The following is a 13,069-nucleotide window of genomic DNA, read 5'->3' as shown; positions in this document are numbered from 1 at the left end:
TTGTCAATTGTCAAAGTGGAAGGATACCAATTGTTTCTGGCGGGGCATACAGGCAGAATGTTAAATAATGTAGCAGGGCACATTAACGACTGAAGTAGACCCACATGTCATAGTAATGGGATGTCGTTTTTCTGCCTCGACGCGAAATCATGTCATTAGCTGACACTCCATTCATTTATTTATTTATTTTGGTGCATATTATTCTATTAGTTCCCCGTTTTTTTCTTTTAACAGTTGACTGTTGGACCTATTTTTCCTCACGAGACCAATGTGTGAGAGAATGTGAATTGTTATGGGTTTTGTTGGCCGCCATCTATGCATATCGTTTTTCTTTATTTAAAACGTTCCTTTATCCACACGTATGAATGGAAGACGGGCAGGTCTGCATTCCCAGGCATGTCAAAATTCCATGCCAAATTAGAAAAGGAATTTTTTTTTTTTTAAATGAGAGAGATTATAAATAAAAAATTAAAACTGAAATGTAAAATAAACTGCCTAACACGTTCTTCCGTAGTGTTATTTGTGGAATGTCATTGTTTGTACTCGGTAGCCCATAAAATTGCACTGGAATGCTTGAAAAGATTTTCCTCGACTCGTCAATAAGTGTCTCGCCCACATGACCTAGTAGCTCGTTATTTACCTTGGGGCTTGTGATCTTAACCAGAGGGTGTCCGGGCAGGGCTAGCAGAAACGCCTGATTGCCTACTATGTTTGGGCCCGCCGGCTGCTTGCCCTGCCCACAGTATATTGACAAGGCCACTAATGGCTCTTGCTGTCCAGTATTAATAGACCGGCAGAACTGTGGACAGCCGCAGGGGGGGTCTTCCATTGAGCCCTATGTGGACCACCCTGGGACCTGACACCTCTCTCACCTTTCCCGCGCCACTCGGGCTGAGTGGATTGACACAGATTGACAGATAAATGGCCTACAGCGTCTTTTCTCCAGGCCAGTCTCTCAGTGAGATGGACAGATAGTCAGCCAGGGAGAAAATCCTGTCCAGTTCACCACCTCCTGAATTGTTCTCTCTGTTTCTCGTCAGAAACTCACATTTGTGTCTGTGTGAACAGTTTTGCCGTCAGTTGTCACAGCACCTGTGAGTTCAAGTCAAATGTTATTTGTCGCATGCTTTGTAAACAACAGGTGCGGACTAACGGTACAATGCTTATTTATGAGTCCTTTTCCAACCTTTCGTTTACTCGCCCAACACTCTTAACCACTTTTTATTTTTTATTTAACTAGGCAAGTCAGTTAAGAACAAATTCTTATTTACAATGACGGCCGAGGAACAGTGGGTTAACTGCTTGTTCAGGGGCAGAACGACAGATTTGTACCTTGCCAGCTCGGGGATTTGAACTTGCAACCTTCCGGTTACTTAAATGTAAATGTTACTAGTCCAACGCTCTAACCACTAGGCTACCTGCCGCCCTATACAGTGAGTACCAGTACCAAGTCGATGTGCAGCAGTTGCCAGGGAAAACCTACAGTAATGTGTGAACGCAGGTTTCTTAAGAAAAGCCTTGTGACTTCGTCAGCTGTGCCTGTTTCACACTCGTGGGTGTCCCGTCGTCGTACGTGTGCGCATGAGGGAGAACTCGGCGAGCTACAGCAGCTTTTGAGAAGGCTACGGCAGCAACAGGATTCAACGCGTTTCCAGCTGATCTAGAATCAGCATCTACCTACCACCCGTAAAGTGGTCACCGGTTGGTATGTGATGTTATGCGGGTTAAAGTTGCCAATCCGAACTGATCCCAGGACAGTGGGTAATGGATAGCGCCGGCTCGCTAACTGCAATGACAAGGTTCAGAATGTTGAACCAGGGAAGTGACACTGAGCCAAGGAGAGGAGGTTGGAGCACTTGGAGACCGGACATGTCATCTTCGGTTTGGCTCTCTGCACAGCGGTGACTAAAGCAGAGGGAGCGATACCAGACGGCTGCTCTCTCTTTCTCTTCTCTCTCTGGCTTGTGAAGATAAGACTGACACCTCTGAAACACTCCACTGCACTATCGCTTCTCAGGTCCCCATCGTTCCCTGCGAAATGATGGTCAGAGTCCACCAGTTCTCGAACCCTTTTTATGTAGGCTGCGACAGTCCTGCCCCACTGCTCTCAGCCATACTGTCTAGAGGCCTTTTAAATCCACTATCATTTTATATACTTTTCTCCCCCATCAAGAACATCTTTAATGTCAAATTGAAATGATGTTTTTTAAAGGGTCAATCTGTGATTGCTGCATCCATTTTTGACTTATTAAATGAATGATATATATATACCCAGTGATTCTTGAAGAATATAACTTATACATGCCTCGTGAGCTTAGTTCAACTGTTGTAACCCAAAATACACTACATGAGCAAAAGTATGTGGACACCTGCTCGTTGAACATCTCATTTCAAAATCATGGGCAATAATATGAAGTTGGTCCCCCATTTATTGTTATAAGAGCCTCCACTCTTCTGGGAAGGTTTTCCACTAGATGTTGGAACATTTGCTGCAGGGACTTGCTTCCATTCAGCCACGAGCATTAGTGAGGTCGGGCACTGATGTTGGACGATTAGGCCTGGCTCACAGTCGGTGCTCCAATTCATCCCAAAGGTGTTTGATGGGGTTGAGGTCAGGGTTCGGTGCAGGCCAGTCAAGTTCTTCCACACCATTCTCGACAAAGCATTTCTGTAAGGATCTTGCTTTGTGCACGGGGGCATTGTCATGCTGAAACAGGAAAAAAGGGCCTTCCCCAAACTGTTGCCACAAAGTTGGAAGCACAGAATCATCTAGAATGTCATTGTATGCTGTAGCGTGAAGATTTCCCTTTACTGGAACTAAGGGGTCTAGCCAGAACCATGAAAAACAGCCCCAGATCGTTAATCCTCCTGCACAAAACTACAGTTGGCACTATGCATTCGGGCAGGTAGCGTTCACCCGGCATCCGCCAACCCCAGATTTGTTCAAAAAGTGGAGGAACTGACTTGTTGGAAAGGTGGCATCCTATGACGGTGCCACGTTGAGTAAGGCCATTCCTCTGCCAATGTTTGTCTATGGCGATTTGCATGGTTGTATGCTCATTTTTATACACCTGTTGTGTCGCTGAAATGGCAGACTCCAATCATTTGAAGCTTTGTGTGTGTATATAAAGCTTATAAGCTTGTGTAATTCTAAACAAGTGGTTATATTTATCCAACCCCATCCCTCAGCTGTTTACCAAAACAGTGGTGCTTTGTTATTGTTTGAGCTACGGAGTTCCCCTTTCAATCCACAGCCATGATGCTTTCTCACCCATCCAGAACACGGTCTTTAGTGTATCGTTCAAAGTATTGTAATGAAACAGGCATGGAGCAGGTCTCGAACCCTCAACCTTCTAGCCCGAGGTCTGGCGCGCTATCCACTGTTCCATAAAAGCATGCTCGTGCGGCAGAGTCGATTTCCGTGCTTATAAATCCAGGGTCGTTACAATATATTCTGTCCCCCAATTAGCTAGAATTATTTATTCACCAATATATTTTTGTTATCGACAGAGTTTAGTATGACACCCCAGAGGCACTGGTTACTGGCCCTACGCTGTAGCGGGTAGGCTACCTACCGTTTAGTAGCATAGCGTTCTATTCCCTCCACTTAGATCCAGCCACGGTTAATTGGCGTTCTAAGAAGGGTAATGGAGAAGATTGATGACTCGTTCTTATGAGAGCTATTCAACAGGGCCTCTGGTTCTCCAGCATTCTACTGCTGCTTTATGCGTGTTGGGAAGTAGGAAGTGGGTATTCTAGCGCCTAAGAATAGACCTGCGAAACGAAATGATTTTAATGCGAAGTGGAGGGTGTGCGCGTGATTGTGTGTTATGTGCGTGGCTCCCGGCATTCTGCAGATCCTTCCATGTTTAATCCAGCGCTTTCCCCCGCCAGCACGATTCCCAACAGGCAGCTCCCACTCTAGAGTTGCGCTACTTCCTCCAGATCCTAACCAAAGAGAAGAAAGAGAGGGGAAAATGACGCACTTCTGTACGTTCTGGGCTGATATCCCGGGGTTGTGTTTTCTTCTAATCATCATCTTTGCAGAGGGAATCAAAGATGAGATGAATGGTGGGAGTGTGTGTGGAGTGGGATGGGTGATTGATGTGTGTGTAGATGGGTTTGCCTGTGTGGCTGGATGATTGGGTGCGTGTGTGTGGCTGGATGATTGGGTGCGTGTGTGTGGCTGGATGATTGGGTGCGTGTGTGTGTGGCTGGATGATTGGGTGCGTGTGTGTGTGGCTGGATGATTGGGTGCGTGTGTGTGTGGCTGGATGATTGTGTGTGGGTGGCTGGATGATTGTGTGTGTGTGGCTGGATGATTGTGTGTGTGTGTGGCTGGATGATTGGGTGCGTGTGTGTGGCTGGATGATTGGGTGCGTGTGTGTGGCTGGATGATTGGGTGCGTGTGTGTGTGGCTGGATGATTGGGTGCGTGTGTGTGTGGCTGGATGATAGTGTGTGTGTGTGGCTGGATGATTGTGTGTGTGTGGCTGGATGATTGTGTGTGTGTGGCTGGATGATTGTGTGTGTGTGGCTGGATGATTGTGTGTGTGTGTGGCTGGATGATTGTGTGTGTGTGTGTGCTGGATGATTGTGTGTGTGTGTGTGTGTGGCTGGATGATTGTGTGCGTGTGTGTGTGGCTGGATGATTGCGTGCGTGTGTGTGGCTGGATGATTGCGTGCGTGTGTGTGGCTGGATGATTGCGTGCGTGTGTGTGGCTGGATGATTGCGTGCGTGTGTGTGGCTGGATGATTGCGTGCGTGTGTGTGGCTGGATGATTGCGTGCGTGTGTGTGGCTGGATGATTGCGTGCGTGTGTGTGGCTGGATGATTGCGTGCGTGTGTGGCTGGATGATTGCGTGCGCGTGTGGCTGGAGGATTGCGTGTGCGTGTGGCTGGATGATTGCGTGCGTGTGGCTGGATGATTGCGTGCGTGTGGCTGGATGATTGCGTGCGTGTGGCTGGATGATTGCGTGCGTGTGGCTGGAGGATTGCGTGTGCGTGTGGCTGGATGATTGCGTGCGTGTGGCTGGATGATTGCGTGCGTGTGGCTGGATGATTGCGTGCGTGTGGCTGGATGATTGCGTGCGGCTGGATGATTGCTGCGTGTGGCTGGATGATTGCGTGCGTGTGGCTGGATGATTGGGTGCGTGTGGCTGGATGATTGGGTGTGTTTGTCTCATTGGATGTACTCTTGTACCGAACAGAACCGTTTCTACAGTATGTGTGAATGCCCTTTTTTAACTTTTGTGGGAATGCCTTTAAAAAACTGTTTTTAATTTGTGGGGATGCCTTTGCATTTGTTTGTTGAAAATCAATATCAGCCTCTAGGGAATTTGAGGATTAGTTTGAACAAAAACAGCTTGGTTTGTTTATCCTATACCTTTCCATCTGAGAGAGAGCAAGAAGGAGAGGGGGAGAGAAGCCTTTTCATTCCTCAAATATTTACCCATCTATTCAGTGCATGATGAATAGCCACTCAACCCCTCAGTCCACTCTCATCTTTCATATCGCTCTCATTTCTTTCCTCATCCTTTCACCCGTCTTTCATATCGCTCTTTTCATTCGCTCCCTTCATCACCACCTCTCTCCCATCACCTTACTCTGTGTATCAGTCAGACTCGCACAACTCCTCCATGTGCAGCTCGCCGTATTGCTTCGTCTTGTATTTCCCTCTCTCATTTTCTCCAACTATCCATCCGTCTACCTCCTTGAACACGCTCACTCGCTTTCTCATTTTGAAGACTGAGGCATTGTCATGTCCGTCTATCCCCTCTCCATCTCTCTTCCAGCCGACAGATCATATCTCATTGTCAGGATCTTACTGAGAACATCTTCACCCGGGATATCAGTTTCATTTGGTCTTTCATCCCCTCTGTCTTCGTCTCGTGACCGGCTTAGCCCGACAAACGTGAGGGTGATATAATGGAGTCTCATATCCGCTTTCACATCACTCAATCCATCTCCACTATCTTTATTTGGCTAACACACGCACACACACACACACACACACACACGTGCAGTATACACACACACATTCTCTCTTTCTCTTACTCTTTCCATTTCCTTTTCTTTCTGTCTTCTCTAGCTCTCTGTCTCACGCACACATACACCCACACTGTCCCGCCCTCTCACACGGCAGGCTCACTAACAGAATCCAGTTCATCAGGGCTACGGTTCTTGGGGGCTCTTCCCTCGGGACACGTGGAGACATCTTGCCAACTACCTTTCACCATCTTTACCGTCTTAATAAACGAGTCCATCCTATGACTCCCATCCCTCCATCTCTCTCTCTCTATTACTCACTCCCTGCCGTTGACCCAGCTGTCACTCGTTCAATCTATCACCCGTCCGGGACGCCGTCCATCCATCCATTTGCATTAGCCTGACGAGTAGAGACGGCGAGCGAGCGTGGCTCACCTACTCGGCCTGATTACACTCGAAAGCCTGAGTGGGCGGTCCGGCCCCGCAGTCTCAAAGCACTGACTCCTGGGTAATGGGCACCCATGCGGAGCCGTGCGCCTAGGCGAAGATCCATTCGAAGAATTGTTGGCCTTTCGTGTCTCGGTTTCGTTGTCGATTCCTGTGAATAGTGTTGGTGTTTTTATTGCTTTGTCTTGTTACAGAAACACTCATTTAATTTCTCTCTTACATCTTTCTATCGGTCTTCCCTTCGCCCCCCCCCACAGATCTACATCTTGTGACTGTCTGCACTGAGAGCAGACTGTCTCCTTCCTCCCCTCTAACACAGTGACTAATAGGAAAGTCTTAACCATGCCTCTATCCACAATTCATGACCTGTTGTCCCCATGACTGGGTGGCAGCACGGGTAAAAACCATATTTGAATGTCTTTTCTACCCTTTCCATTGTACCCGCTTCATACCCTCGTTATTATGCCCCAAGGCCTATTAGCTACTACACTGGCGTCCGTGTTGTGATATATGCGGTGGCTTCTGTCTGTCTTGAGATGCCATCTGTACGGCCTGGCTCTCTGGCTGCCTGACTCCCCCTGGGTCGCCAGTCTCGACACTCGCCTGGCAGAGCAAGCGTCTCGCAGTTTGTCACCCATAAAGAGGAGGGAGAGAGGGAGAAAGACCTTCAGGCCAGAGGGAAATTAAATGGAGCGACAAGCGCAACGGGGATCTTTATCTCTCTGTTAATGCCATACTCTGTTAATGCTATACAATATCTTCCGCAATGCTTTATTTCCATTTGAGGCCCAATCTAATCAGTCTAATTCAGTGTGATCTGGATCTGGTTAATGTTATACTCCATGCGCTGTCTATAGATACAATAGCCTTGTGGGGTACAATACTGTACACACAATGGTTTTAATTCAATTCATATGTGCACCAGGTTCCTGCAAGGCGGGTATGATAAGAGTGTCATTGAACAGGCCTATCTATACCCGTGCTAGAGAGACTGAGCTTCTACTCACTGGCACTAATAGAAACCAGGGGGTTTGTGTTTCCCCCACGTTTGTGTTTTTCCAAGGAGTACAGCCCATGTGCCGGTCACGTCAAATCCATTGTATTGGAACACTGGAACACCCTCAAGTGATCCAGATCTACTAGAGTTAACGACATTGAGCGTACCACAGAAGCAAATGGAGGCAATCAGGCCGATTCCGTTATGCACAGCATGCAGCTACCAAGAAGCGTGTGACTTGGCTCCCAGGCCCATCCACTGGCAATTACAAGTGTGGACAATGTGTTCATTGTGACAATACGACCAATACTAAAGTTTTTTTAGTTTTTTTTACCATGCGAGAACAGGTAAAGAAGACAAAAAACAAAGCTTCATTAATTGTAGCACTACAAATTATTCAAAAATGTATTAAATGAAACGCGTTCCTCATCAATCTACACACAGTACCCCATAATGACAAAGCGAAAACAGGTTTTTGGACATGTTTGCAAATGTATTAAAAATGATGAACATGCCTTATTTACAGTATTCAGACCCTTATCTATAAGACTTTAAATTGACATCCAGCGCATCCTGTTTCCATTGATCATCCTTGATGTTTCTGCAACTTGATTGGAGTCCACCTGTGGTAAATTCAATTGATTGGACATGATTTGGAAAGGCACACACCTGTTTATATTTAGGTCCCACAGTTGACAGTGCATATCAGAGCAAAAACCAAGCCATGAGGTTGAAGGAATTGTAAGTGGAGCTCCGAAACAGGATTGTGTCGAGGCACCGATATGGGGAAGGGTACAAAAAAATGTCTGCAGCATTGAAGGTCCCCAAGAACACAGTGGCCTCCATAATTCTTAAATGGAAGAAGTTTAGAACCACCAAGACTCTTCCTAGAGCTGGCCGCCCAGCAAAACTGAGAAATCGGGGGAGAAAGGCCTTGGTCAGGGAGGTGACCAAGAACCCGATGGTCACTCTGACCGAGCTCCAGAGTCTTCCAGAGCCTTCCAGAAGGACAACCATCTCTGCAGCACTTTATGGTAGAGTGCCCAAACGGAAGCCACTCCTCAGTAAAAGGCACATGACAGCCCACTTGGAGTTTGCCAAAATGCACCTAAAGGACTCAGACCATGAGAAACAAGATTCTCTGGTCTGATGAAACTAAGATTGAACTCTTTGGCCTGAATGCCAAGCGTCACGTCTAGAGGAAACCTGGCACCATCCCTACGGTGAAGCATGGTGGTGGCAGCAACATGCTGTGGAGATGTTTTTCAGCAGCAGGGACTGGGAGACTATTCAGGATTGAGGGAAAGATGATAGGAGCAAAGTACAGAGAGATCTTTGATGAAAACCTGCTCCAGAGCGTTCAGGGCCTCAAAATGGGGAGACGGTTTACCTTCCAACAGGACAATGTCCCTAGCAACACAGCCAAATCAACGCAGGAGTGGCTCCAGGACAAGTCTCTGAATGTCCTTGAGTGGCACAGCCAGAGCTGAACATCTCTGGAGAGACCTGAAAATAGCTGTGCGTTGACACTTCAGCCAACCGGACCGAGCTTGAGAGGATCTGCAGAGAAGAGTGGGGGAAACTCCCCAAGTAAAGGTGTGTCAAGCTTGTAGCATCATACCTAAGATGACTCAAGGCTGTAATCACTGCCAAAGGTGCTTCAACAAAGTACTGAGTAAATGGTCTGAATTCTTATGTAAATGTGATTTCAGTTTGTTTTTTTTGTATACATTTGCAAACATTAAAAAAAATATATATTTGCTTTGTCTATGGGGTATTGTGCGTGGATTGATAAGGAGGAAATAAACTATTTAATCCAATTTAGAATAAGGCTGTAATGTAGAAAATGTCAAGGGGTCTGAATACTTTCCAAATGCACTGTACATGCTCAAATGAATCTGAGGGGGCTGCTTGTGTTGGCCGGACCAAACTTCACATCGAAACTTCACATCGCGGAACATAAGACTCGTATTCAAAATAAAACATGGACTGTGCTTTTGCGCACCACTGCATCGACGCCAACCATGGCTCCCCTTCCTCCCTGCTCTTTGCAGCCATAGAACACATCCACATTTAACCAAGAGGATGTGACATCATACATTAACTAAAACCGAGGCATTCTGACAACACTCCTTACACATTGTGGATCCAAAGGTCCAAAGGGGCTAAACGAGGATGTTGTTGCCTCCTATAATGTTGTTGCCCTGATTTTTTTTTTTTTTTTTTGGGGGTCTCTGTGTCTCTGGATTTACAGGCCTATGTATATTTTGACACACGCTATTTCTCTTATTATTTGGTGCTGTAATTTGCGATTTAGCTTGAAACAGGATTCTTTTTTACGTTGTTGTGTCTCAATGAGCCACTAGGCTATAAATGGGAGCAAAGTGCAAAGGTCAGGTCACTCTGAGGAATAGTCAGCTTGACGTCAACATCAGTCACCTGTTCGCATCCCGTACAATTAGATTTATTTTTGCTTAATTTCATCCATATCCAACTCCTTTTTACCTCAAATTATTCCTTTTGTAAGTTTCTTGGTAAAAGTAACACTTCCTGTAGCATAGAAAATAACTCTTCAAAAGTGACTATTGTAAAAAAATAAAAATAAACTCCCTATACCGGGATGGTTGTTGCTAATGTGCGCTAATGTGACTAGAATGACGTTGTAAGTAACATCCGACTTTCCAGGACATGGACATGTCTTATATGTGCAGAAAGCTTAAATGATTGGTCATCTAACTGCACTGTTCAATTTACTGTAGTTATTGTGAAAAAATACCATGCTATTGTTTGAGGAGAGTGCACAACAACAAAAACTTTTATCATGGCAACTAGCTTGATACATTCACATCTGAAGGTAAATAATGTACTTACATCCAGTAATCTTGCTCTGATTTGTCATCTTGAGGGTCCCGGAGATAAAATGTAGTTTTGTTTGATAAAATACATTTTGAGATTCGAATGTAGGAACTGGGTTCTAAAGTTTGAACCTCTGCCGTTTCTGGCCCCACACCATCCACACCCGGCCATGTTGATGTATGAAGGTTAGTGTATTTTCTGTGGGGAAGCTAATTTTCCATCATGTATGACCTTCCTGGGAGTGTGTAAACATATTTTTTATTACCATATCATGTTTTGCATGTTCTCTATAGTTATGTACTTGAAAATGTATCAATTGACCAATTCGGCACATTTGGGCAGGCTTGATAAAAAAAATATTGAGCAGTATTGCAATGCTTCACAGGATCAGTCTAAAAAGGTCCACATACACTGCTGCTAACTAGTGGCCAAAATCTAAATTGTGCCTAAACTCCAATATTTTGTAATTGCTTTTCTCTTGCATTTGCAACGTTTTTTTTGTTTAACAAATCTAATGTGTTATTCTCCTACATTTAATTTCACATTTCCACAAACTTTAAAGTGTTTCCTTTTCAAATGGTATCAATAATATGTTTATCCTGGCTTCAGGTCCTGAGCTACAGACAGTTAGATTTGGGTATGTCATTTTAGGAGAAAATTTTTAAAAAAAGGGTACGTTCCTTATTCCCTGTCGATATTTTTTGAAGTACTGTAGAAAATAATAAAAATCAGGACTACTGTGAATGATAATCCTTTTGGACAAGTGTCAAACTCATTTCATTGAGGTTCTACTGTCTGTTGGGTTTTTGTTTTTTCCTTTCAATCAAGACCTAGACAACCAGGTGAAGGGAGTCTTTTATTAATTAGCGACCTTAATTCAAGAACAAGGGAGGAGCGAAAACCCAGCAGACACTCCGCCCTCTGTGGAATGAGTTTGACATGTGCCCTAGGGCTAAATACTAAAGAAAACCGGCCTTGTGTTGAAGTGACAGAATGAAAGTCTTAACTATATGACATGTTCAAGTTTATTCAAAGGACTGTAGTTACATTGTTTTTGGAAGCACCTTAACATTTTTAATTTTCTCACATTGGGGGTCCCGACTGACTGAATTCGGCATCGTTTTGAAGCAGCGTCCACACTAATGCCTAGCGCCCTGTATATAGCTTGTGTGACCTTTTTAAACACCACCATTTCTGTGTACTTAACACGAGTCGTCTGTGCGTTGGGATATGTACACAGTACGCACTTGAACTTGCGTTGTGTGCTCCGAGCGTCTTCAGTTTGTTTCGCCCACAAAGGCGTTTCCATGCGCAGTGTCTGAGCACGCTTTAGCGCGGGTCGGCTCTGCCGTGCCGATGATGGTCATTTGCGGTGTCCGACCAAATTCAGCGTGCCGCATATGATTACAGGCCCAGAATCCGTAAAGTCTGTTGCAGTGTTCTCTCTCTCTTGTTTCAGTGTTCTCTCTCTCTTGTTTCATTCAGTTCTCTCTCTATCTCCTGTTTCAGTTCTCTCTCTCTCTCCTGTTTCAGTTCTCTCTCTCTCCTGTTTCAGTTCTCTCTCTCTCTCCTGTTTCAGTTCTCTCTCTCTCTCTCTCTCTCTCCTGTTTCAGTTCTCTCTCTCCTGTTTCAGTTCTCTCTCTCCTGTTTCAGTTCTCTCTCTCCTGTTTCAGTTCTCTCTCTCCTGTTTCAGTTCTCTCTCTCTCTCTCCTGTTTCAGTTCTCTCTCTCTCTCTCTCTGTTTCAGTTCTCTCTCTCTCTCTCCTGTTTCAGTTCTCTCTCTCTCTCTCCTGTTTCAGTTCTCTCTCTCTCTCTCTCTCTCCTGTTTCAGTTCTCTCTCTCTCTCTCTCTCCTGTTTGTTCTCTCTCTCTCTCTCTCTCCTGTTTCAGTTCTCTCTCTCTCTCTCTCTCTCCTGTTTCAGTTCTCTCTCTCTCTCTCTCTCCTGTTTCAGTTCTCTCTCTCTCTCTCTCTCCTGTTTCAGTTCTCTCTCTCTCTCTCTCTCTCCTGTTTCAGTTCTCTCTCTCTCTCTCTGTTTCAGTTCTCTCTCTCTCTCTCTCTCTCTCCTGTTTCAGTTCTCTCTCTCTCTCTCTCTCTCTCTCCTGTTTCAGTTCTCTCTCTCTCTCTCTCTCTCTCTCTCTCCTGTTTCAGTTCTCTCTCGTGTTTCAGTGTTCTCTCTCTCTCACTCAGACACACTCACAGACACACACGCTATAAATAATTCAACAACCCGCTGCTTGCCATGAAATGGCAAAACGCCCAAGCGTGCTAATGCCTTGTGTTGACGTGCTGTACTGTGTTCACTGGGAGGGTTGAGGAGTCTGTCGGTTCCAGCTCGCTTTGTTCTGTCTACATGTACGTGTCTGTTGCTGCATGTACTCTTAGAAACGTGTGATTGCGTGCTGCTGTGCGAACAACAGCAGAAGGCAGTGTGAATGGTAAAGGAAATCCACTTCATATTGTGTGTGTGTGTGTCACTTAAGCAATAAGGCCCGAGGGGGTGTGGTATATGGTCAATATACCACGGCTAAGGGCTGTTCTTCTGGGTACTGCCCTTAGCTGTGGTATATTGGCCATATACTACAAACCCCCGAGGTGCCTTATTGCTGTTATAAACGGGTTACCAAATTATTAGAGCAGTAAAAATAAGTGTTTTGTCATACCTGTGGTATATGGTCTGATATACCACGGCTGTCAGCCAATCCGCATTCAGGGCTCGAACCACCCAGTTTAAAATAACAATTGAACAATGAGAATTCAAGATGGACTAGTTTTCTTTTCATGCC

The 13,069-nt window shown here is 45.4% G+C and overlaps 1 protein-coding gene across 1 annotated transcript in view; it reads left to right on the top strand.

The window, feature by feature from the left end:
• The window catches only part of LOC115128370 (poliovirus receptor homolog), a 90,257-nt gene that overhangs the window by 57,019 nt on the left and 20,169 nt on the right, over window positions 1–13,069 (top strand). The window lies entirely within an intron of this gene.

Source organism: Oncorhynchus nerka, linkage group LG4 (genome assembly GCF_034236695.1).
Source record: "Oncorhynchus nerka isolate Pitt River linkage group LG4, Oner_Uvic_2.0, whole genome shotgun sequence".
Lineage (NCBI taxonomy): Eukaryota > Metazoa > Chordata > Actinopteri > Salmoniformes > Salmonidae > Oncorhynchus > Oncorhynchus nerka.
The sequence above is the reverse complement of the archived record's forward strand: the minus strand, read 5'-3'. Positions and strand labels throughout refer to the sequence as shown.